A 9,338-nucleotide genomic window follows, 5' to 3' on the forward strand; every position below is an offset into this window, starting at 1 on the left:
CTCCACACAGGGAAACGCTAATGAGCCCTGAAGCAAGGTTTGGCTGGTCTTTTTAAAGCAAAAAACCACATTCCAGTTTGCAGATAAAATTGGTGGGGGGCGGGTCTGTGAAGTTCTGAGAGAGGAAGAACTTAATCTTATGGGACTTAACAGAACAAACAGTCTTGGTCAGGGAATTTGGATGTTTATATGTCATTTACGGAAAGCTATCAAGGTTGGGGTAATCTTATGGCCTTAATAATTTCCTGCAGTCCTAGAACATTCTAAACTGCTGACACAATATCAGAGTTTAAGATTCAACAAGTTTTTTTACACATCAGCAGTCACAATTAGTGCCTGTCCAACAACCTCATCGAGCTGAAAATTCTAATCCAGTTTCTTTATGGACACTTTTTACAACTTCTGACTCCATCATAAATCACTTTTTCTTTTCCCTCTAGCAGCTTTGGACATTTTTTGCTTGAGATGCCCCTTTTCTCTATAATAGCCTTCTTATAAGCTGCCAGCATCACTTTTCTCTTTTCCTGTCTATACTTTCATTCTGTAATTCTTTGTACTATGAAGCAGTAACTTATTTCTGCAAACTTAACCCATTATATTCACCACTGGTTTTATTGGGGAATCAAATCATTGTTTTTTCTGTTTCTCTGAGAGGCTGGTAATGTACTCTGAGAACCATCAACTTTATAGCCTGAGTTGCATGTGTCACTTTAGCTGGCAAGAGCGGCAGGACTGCAGGCGGCGAGGGCTGTGTGACCGCCCGGGTTTATGAAATGGCTGCTGACCTTTCTGAATCCAGTGGGGGTGATTTCAAAGGTGATCCGAAGAACAGTGCCAAGTTAGATGCTGATTACCCACTTTGAGTCCTTTACTGTGGAGAAAATTCACCCAAACAAGAAGCTGGAATTAGTGAAGGTCAAGGATCAGTAGGGGAAGAAGAAGAAAAAAAACAAAAGAGAGGTGGAAGGGGCCAAATAAAACAGAAAAAGACCATACCACAAAAGGTCACTATAGCCAAAATTCCCAGAGCAAAGAAGAAATACGTGACAAGAGTGTGTGGCCTTGTGACTTTTGAAATTGATCTTTTTTTTTTCTTTGATTGTTTATGATTCCAGAATTGAGGAACACTTTTACTTTTTCCATTCAACAGTGTTTTTGAGATTTCATGCAGAGCAGGTTGGCTTTCTAGTCAGAAAAAGGATAACAAAGTAGGAAACAGAACAAGATGTGGATGGATCGTTTCAGTTATTTTCCTTGTGAAGGTTAAAACTAGAACTGATGCTAACACTGGCTTGCTTGGGGATTTGGGTATTGTCTCTGAAGATTTATCCAATCTGGTGATAAATACAGTTTCAGTTTGGTGGTGTGAGACTTTAGCCTGAGTGACTCCAGTGTGCTTTGGTCTGTTGAGCCTAGTTAGTATAGGAGATTAGTCCAAACCAGTGACAGTCTGTGGATTTTATTTAACACTGTGACTATAGGAAAATTAACATATTTCATGTTATGTATTTAAATGTAGAACTTAACACCAAATGAAATATTTGATTTTCTTTTTCCTAACTCTGAATCAAATAGCAAGGTTAATTTTAGTTTAGATAGCTTTTGGTCCTTGAAGGAATATTTCTAAATATCCTTATAAGGCAACAGTATTTATATTTGTAGTCTCATGTTTTTGCTCAAACTTTATTGGGAAAAATTTATGTTTTGTGGTTAAGGCTGACAGCTGCAAAAATATTGTTTTCAGTTAGAAAAAGAATTTTGCCTATTTGTGTTTAGTTACTATGCAAGTCTGAAAGTAATTTTTGATTCAATTCTCAAATTAGACACACTGATAAAGTAGAATAAGTTCATCTACTTTCTCTATTGAAGTTAATCTTAAGCACAAAGATTTTTTGCTCAGAAATTCTCCTGTGGTGCCTCAGTAACAGGGGAAGATGAAAGCATCATTCAGGGGGACTTTACAGATGACATCATTAGAGTCATTCAGGAAAAATGGCCAGAGGTGGATGATGACAGCATTGAAGATCTTGGAGAAGTAAAGAAATGATTTTGAAAACTTGTATTTAATTACTGGAACCGAGAGTTGTAAGACCAATAGGAGAGATGCTTTTAAGAAACATATATATTTATCCTACAGTGAAACTGTAGCCTACCCTCGTCCTGGCATTTTCAACACTGTACAAGACTGCTTGTTTTGTTTTTTAACAAAGTCTAATAGGGAAGACTGTCATGCTTATGCATGAGTCAGAATTTAATCAAATAAAAAATTTTTAGTCAAAAAAATACCAAAAACTTTACAGCCTCGGGGCCAGGGAGATGGCTCAGTAGAGTAAGTGCTTCCTTGGAAAGCACAAGGGCCTGAGTTCAATCCCTGGTTCAAAAAAAAAAAAAAAAAAAAAAACAACAACAACAACAAAAAACCTTTACAGCCTGGATTTTTCATTGTACATACCTAGTCAGGCAGTTTACTATACATAGACCTAAGGTGAGAGCCAACAGAAGCAGGAGAGGGCCCACGAGGGCCGAGATCAAGGTGGTCATCCATGGAGACAGTGAAAATAGTCCCTCATACCAGTTTTCCCTCTATTTTCTTTGTTCCTCTCTGTCTTGTAACTTTTTTCTAAGTTGGCTTATGCTTTCTTTAATTACCCCAGAATGTTTAGTGTAAAGGCAACATGTTTCTCCTAAAACCAGGCAGAGGCCACCCTGTTTTAGGAACAGGTCTAGCCTTCTCCTATTTTGTAAAACCATCTCTGCAAATGAGCCCAGAGACTCCTCGAGCTTATTGACATCTTTTTCTAAAGTTCCCAAATCAGTATTGGTCTGGGAACTCAAATCTCTGAAGTTTTGGTTTGATGTAATGAGAACTGTTGTTCCAAATGCAGTTGACCCCAAAAGTCCTGTGCCTAACAGGACAGGAATTGGTACAGGAGCAGTTTGCTTTGGTCAGTCAAGGTCTAAAAGGCCAAGGTGAATATGACCTTCATCTCCAGAGTAGTAATATACTTGGAAAACATGACTTAAGATACACAGCTCAACAGGGCTTTGGGTCATAAAATGGTAAAACATGCATGGTGTAATACCACTAATGCAAGCAAACCAAGTCCCAGGGGCCTCAAGGTGTAAACCAGGAAAATAGGTCGCATTTGGTACAACAGTACTTAAGCAGGCTGAAGCATATGGTGAAGCAGCGAGGTTATACTTAAAAGACATTACACAGAACCCTTGACCTTGTAGGTCTCCTAAAGTGAGAATTGGCTCTTTTCCCCACCAACATTGTTTTTCACCTGACCATGTAAGGTACCTACTGAACTCTTTGTTCTGATGCCAGCACAATAGGGGGTTCTGGGTTCAGGCAAAGCCAGCAATCCTTAGTCATATTTGGGGAAGTCCTATTTAAATACTGAAACATAACAGTGAGGGTCCTAAAGACTGAGTTGGGTGGCCTAGAGCTGAGTAGTGGCTGAGGGTCTGGGGCAGGAGGAACACACATCTTAAAGACTGGAGTGGGTTGAGGGGTGTGTGGTGGAGAGAAATTTGGCATGGGCAGGGTCTAGCAGCAGAGTTTGATACTGCACTATCCCTGCCTTGGATAGCCACTGGTCTGGTAGACTTTTAAGGAGGCATCCAACAACATGGGGTGCTATAATTTGGAGTTCTTGACCAAAAGTCAGCTTGGTGGCCTCCTTTGTCAGGACAGCTGTGGCTGCTGTTGCCCTCAAGCAGTTTGGCCTACCTGCTGCCATGGTGTCCAGCTGTTTGAAAACATAGGCCACTGGCCTTTTCCAGGGTCCTAAATACTGTGTAAGGACCCCTTTTGCAATCCCTTTTCCCTCTGTCACATGGAGTTGGAAAGGCTTAGGTTAGAGAGGGCCAACGCAGGGGCTGAGGTGAGGGCCTGTTTTAGCTTAAGAAAATCTTGCTCTTCCTGGTCAGTCCAAGCCAGGTTTGCAGTGGGGTCTCCCCTGGTACAGGCATATAGGAGCTGTGCCATCTCAGCAAATCCCATTATCCACAAGTGACAATAGCTCATCAGACCCAGAAACTCTGTGACTTGGTGCTTTGGCCTTGGGGAAGGAATCTTTAAGATAGCCTCCATCCTTTTTGAGGATAGAGTTCACTGTCCTCTCGCCAGTGTGTTACCTAAATAAGTGATCTGAGGCAAACAGAGTTGGGCCTTTTTGGTTGATACTCAATATCTAAAGTCTATCCAATTCTTGGGGCAAGTCTTCAGTAGCCTCAGTGCATTCATCTAAGGTCTCAGTAGCCAAAATGACATCGTACACACACTGAAGGACTGTGATGGAGGGGGTGTTCCCTCCTGTAATTTAATAAGTCTCTGCTCAATGTCTCATCAAACAGTGTGGGAGGGGCTGGTGAGATGGCTCAGTGGTGTAAAGCACCTACTTAGAACAAGTTTAGCAAAGCTCAGGGACCACGGTTCAATCCTCCAGCACCACATGCCAACCAGCCCCGCCCCCTGGTGGGCTGAGCTGGACACACACACACACACACACACACACACATAAATAAATAAAAAGAAAAAGAAAAAAACAGTGTGGGAACATTCTTAAACCTGAAAAAGGTGGGTCCATGTCAATTGTCCACTTTCCCCAGTTTGGAGGTCTATCCATTCCAAAGCAAAAAGGGGTTGACTCACTGGGGCCAAAGGCAAGTTGAAGAAGGCATCCTTGAGATCGAGGACTGAATAGAACTTCTGACTTGGAAGAAGGAGACTTAAAAGGGTGTAAGGATTTGGCACAGTAGGGTGGAGGGTCTCCACTTTTGGGTTGACTTCCTATAGGTCCTGGGCAGGCTTGTAGTCTGAGGTTGCTGGTTTTTGTACTGGGAGCAAGGGAGTACTCTAGGCCAATTTTCAGGGCACCAGTATCCCTGTCTTTTTTAGTCTTTGGATGTGGACACTAATTCTTGTTTGTGTCTGTAGGCTCAAGGAGTACTGGTGAACACAGATTGGAGGGGCCCCAGGAAGCAATGAGACCACAATTGGAGGCTGACTAAGGACCAATCCAGGCAGATTTGATTCAGCCCAGATGCCAGGGATTTTTATTGTCTATTTGTCCAGGAGCCCCCCTTTGGCCTCTGGGGAAGCTTCTCCATCAGCCAGGAGCAAATGTGATAGGACAGGTGAACAGAATAGCCAGAGGTTGTTGATCAAAGTTGGGGATTGAAAAGAAAAAAAAGTTGGGGATTGCAGTGAAAGTCACTGGGGGAGTGATATCTCCAAAGATCTGAACTTGAAATTTGTGGAGCAGATCTCACTCAATTAGAGGGCATTCAAGCATAACAAGGAAAGAGTGGGTCATCTGACCTGAGCCCAAGTTTCCAATATGGGCCTCAGTCCAGGGATATGATTTTCTTTTCTGTGGCTCCCTGAATTCAGCCTTTGTTTCAGAGAGGTGCCCCACAACCTGTAAGACTGAGTAGGTGGCCCCTGTGTCAACCAGAAAGTCAATAGATTGGTTCCTGATTTGTAAAGTCACCGTAGGCTTACTGGGGCCAGAAGGAGAGCCCTGGCTCCATCAATCTTTCTCCTGGATGAAGACCTTGACCTGATTACCTTTTTTCTTTTTCATAGGGCATTCATTTTCCCAGTGTCCTTCTTTATAGTAGGCACATTGATCTTTTTTGTTAAGGGGAGTTTTTCTCTGTTCAGTCTGGGTGTTAGGGCCTTTTGTTGCAGCTTTGTTCTTTTCTCCTATGGCAATGAGAACCTTAACCATGCATTTATTTAGCTCCCTTGGGTCTTCCCTCTTGTTAAATGCTTTTTGTGCTATCTCAGCTAGTTCTGCCAGTGGTTTACCTCTAAACCCTTCAAGTTTCTGAAGCTTTTTTCTAATGTCTGGGGCTGACTGGAACACAAAAGCAATACTGTTTTTGAGTGCCTCCAGGTCAATTGGAGTATAAATACTGTAAGCCTCTAGGAGGCGTTCCAAAAATGCCAACAAGGACTCATTGGGCTTTTGGTTCACTTCAGTCACCTTAGACAAATTAGTTGGCTTCCTGGCAGCTGCTCTGAGTACACTCAGCAGAGTCTGACAATACTGATCAAGAGCCTCCTTGCCCATTACAATATCAATGATACACAGGTCTTGGGTTAAATCACCAACGTGGGCCAGATGTGGGGGCCCACACCTGCAATTCCTATACTTGGGAGGCTAAAGCAGGAGGATTGACAATTCAAAGCCAGCCTGGGCTGTCTACTGAAAAGGAAAATAAATAAAATTTCCAACACCACACACCAAAATTAAGAAATATACATTATTTAGAGCAAAAGGAATTATTAAAGAAGGTGAAGTGTTACCTTATTGAATTCTTTTTTGCACCCATGACAATTTTTCATTCAATTTTAATTACAAAATACTTCAAATATATAAAAGCTAAAAATAATATACATCTGCTAACATATCAATGTACATGTACAAAAATAAATTTAATGCCACCCTAAAAGTTTTTCCTGCTTACATTTTTTAAATAAAGTTTATTCTGCTTTTCGTTGCTGATCATTCCTTCCCTACAGATAGCCTCTATCTTAAAAATAGGCAAATTTTACAAAATTATTTCTATCAATTTTTTAAAGATTGAGTTATGCATATGGATAAATTTAGCATCCTTTATTTTAATTGCTACACATAGAATTGTATGAGCAGAGTACAGTGTATTTAATCCACTCTCATTCATTGGAACAGTTAGATTATACTATTAGACAATTCTGTTATACTTATCATTAAGTTTTGCAACTAGGTGCTATGTCCTTCACAGCTCTCATAGTTCCTAGGGGGAAGAATGGTAAGAAGATGGAGAAATAAAGGTAAGAGGCAGAAAGTTGAGGTCAGGTGGAACCCTCTGTCCAGCTGGGAGGAAAGGAACTGCTCAACCATTATAGCCCCTTTCTTTATACTCTCAGGTTGTTGATGTCAATTTCAGCCCCTCTGCCTAGTAACTTTGTATGGCTTGCCTGAGCACCTCCCATTCTCAGAGCTGGAACAGCTTGTTTTTGTGCCTTGCCTCATGCCTGTAATGGATCTTCAGCTTTAGCTGCTCTCTATAACTAGGCAAAATGTAATTTGTGCAGATACCACAGTCTTATAATTATTAGTTGTTGTTCTATCAGCATATTATTCAATGTTTGCGTATTGATCCTGCATTTGTCAGTATTGCTGAACTCTTATTCATTGCAGTAATTTATCTGTAAGTAGGTTTCCTTGTTGAAAAATGGTATCATGGGGGGCTGGGGAGATGGCTCAGTAGGATAAGCTCTTGACTGGCAAACACAAGGATCTGAGTTCAATCCCTGGTTCCTTCCGCAAAAAGAAAAAAAAATGGTATCATGTTATTAAGCTTACTATTTTTGTAATATATTTTACACTCACAAGAGAAAGAAAGTTGGATTTATCAACTTTCTGGGGAAGGAGGAAGAAAGATATATAGGGGAAGGAAGATAAATTTGAGTCATCTGTAGGTAAATAGGTAGATCTTGAGACCATAGTACTAAGTAAAATAAGTTATAGTCACAAAATGTTAAATATTACATAGTTTTTCTAATATGTGAGACCCAAAATCAGAAGATAATGTTAAGAAACGAAGAAGTAGACTCTAGAGATGAGAAGGGAATCTGGGAAAGGAGAGAGAGGGGAGGGCAATGGGGGCAGGAGGAAGAAAATGATGAAGATGTAAGATATATCATATAGTGAACCCTCTCTGCATATAGTGCATTTTGGCCTTATGTTATATAAAGAAGTACTTATCTACTTTGGGTAATACATTCATACTTATGTGGATCACTTTACCCATTTAATCCATAGCTATCAAGAAGATAGTAGGGGAAGAGCTTGGAATCTAGGGCCCTAGGTTGAGACTCCACCCCACAATTTACTAATGCATTGTTTGAGACCATTTGCCTACCTCTCTATGCCTCAGTTTCTTAAGTATAAAATGGATATATTAATGGTACTTGTCACAGGAAGTGGCTGTGAAAATAAATGTGTTAATCTTTGGCAAGCACTTAAAACAGTGCTTGTCACATAGCATTTAGTAATAGCCTTCATTATTATTACTATTAAAGAGAAAGCAAAACCCTAAAAGAGTGGCCCAAAGGGCAGTTCATTTTGAAAAAATACAGAGATAGGGAAAATCTACACAATGTATGACTGAAACCAACAGTGGAAGCAGTGGAGGGGAGGGACAATGAATGATAGAATGAAAATGGGCTTTAATAAAGACGCACCAATATCATCAAGAAGTTAGCCAATAACAAATGCTGGAGGGACTGTGGAGAATCGGAACCTTTCACTGTTGGTGGGAGTGCAGACTGGTATAACTGCTGTGGAGATTCATGTGAAGATTGCTCAAAAAGCCAAGCTTATAAGTCACATTCAAGCTATTCCCCTCCTGCGTATTTTCCAGGAGAACTGGAAACATCATACCACAGCAATATTTGTGCACCCATGTTTATAGCAGCTCAGTTTGTCAAAGCTAAATCTTGGAAGCAACCCAAATTCTCATCAACTGAGGAATGGATAAAGAAGGTGTGGTACTTTACACAATGGAGTATTATTTATCTATTAAAAGGGATAAATTTGAGGTATTAATTGGTAAATGGATGCAACTAGAGACCATACTCTTAAGTGAAATAAATCAGACTTGCATGTGAAAACATCATATTGTCTTCTCAGTATGAGAACCTAAAAGAGAAAATAAAATCCGAAGGATACATTAGGTAGTGGGAAAAGGGAATGAACCTGTTCCACAGGAAAGGAATTATTATTATTATTATTATTATTATTATTATTTTGGTGGAACCGGGGATTGAACTCAGGCCCTTGCGCTTGCCAGGGAAGCACTTATTCCACTGAGCCATCTCCCCAGCCCCCAGGAAAAGAATTATTGAGTTGAGGAAAGGATAGGAGAAGAAGTAGGGTAAAGAGCTATATCTATGTATGTAAGCAGGATGGTTTTGACAACTGTACTATGGATTTGTCTGGTCTATGGAAAAGAGCAGTTGGTGCTTAATTTGTTTTGTCTCCTTTTTTCAATTTTTTGGTCTTTTTCTCTTCTTAAGTTCTTATATATTTTTTCTTTGTTTCTTCCAATTTTGCATGTTTATATCTGATTTGAACAACTAATTTGAAGACAACACTATGCAATACAACAAATAGTGTGAAATTCATATTATTTTGTTTAGTGAAATTCTGTATCATTTGTATTTTTTGTGTTTTATTTTTTATTTTTTTATTTTTTCAAAGTTTTATTGATAAACAGCTAGCAATGAGACAGTTTCAAATCAAATCGGAAGTACAGTTTCAACAAATAATACACTG

At 40.0% G+C, this 9,338-nt stretch overlaps 1 pseudogene; it reads left to right on the forward strand.

Moving 5' to 3' along the window:
* Positions 1-742: 742 nt before the first annotated feature.
* Positions 743-2,047, forward strand: LOC111817489 (annotated as a pseudogene).
* Positions 2,048-9,338: the final 7,291 nt, after the last annotated feature.

The sequence above is a fragment of the Octodon degus genome, unplaced genomic scaffold, assembly GCF_000260255.1.
Source record: "Octodon degus isolate 3935 unplaced genomic scaffold, OctDeg1.0 scaffold00059, whole genome shotgun sequence".
Classification (NCBI taxonomy): Eukaryota; Metazoa; Chordata; class Mammalia; order Rodentia; family Octodontidae; genus Octodon; species Octodon degus.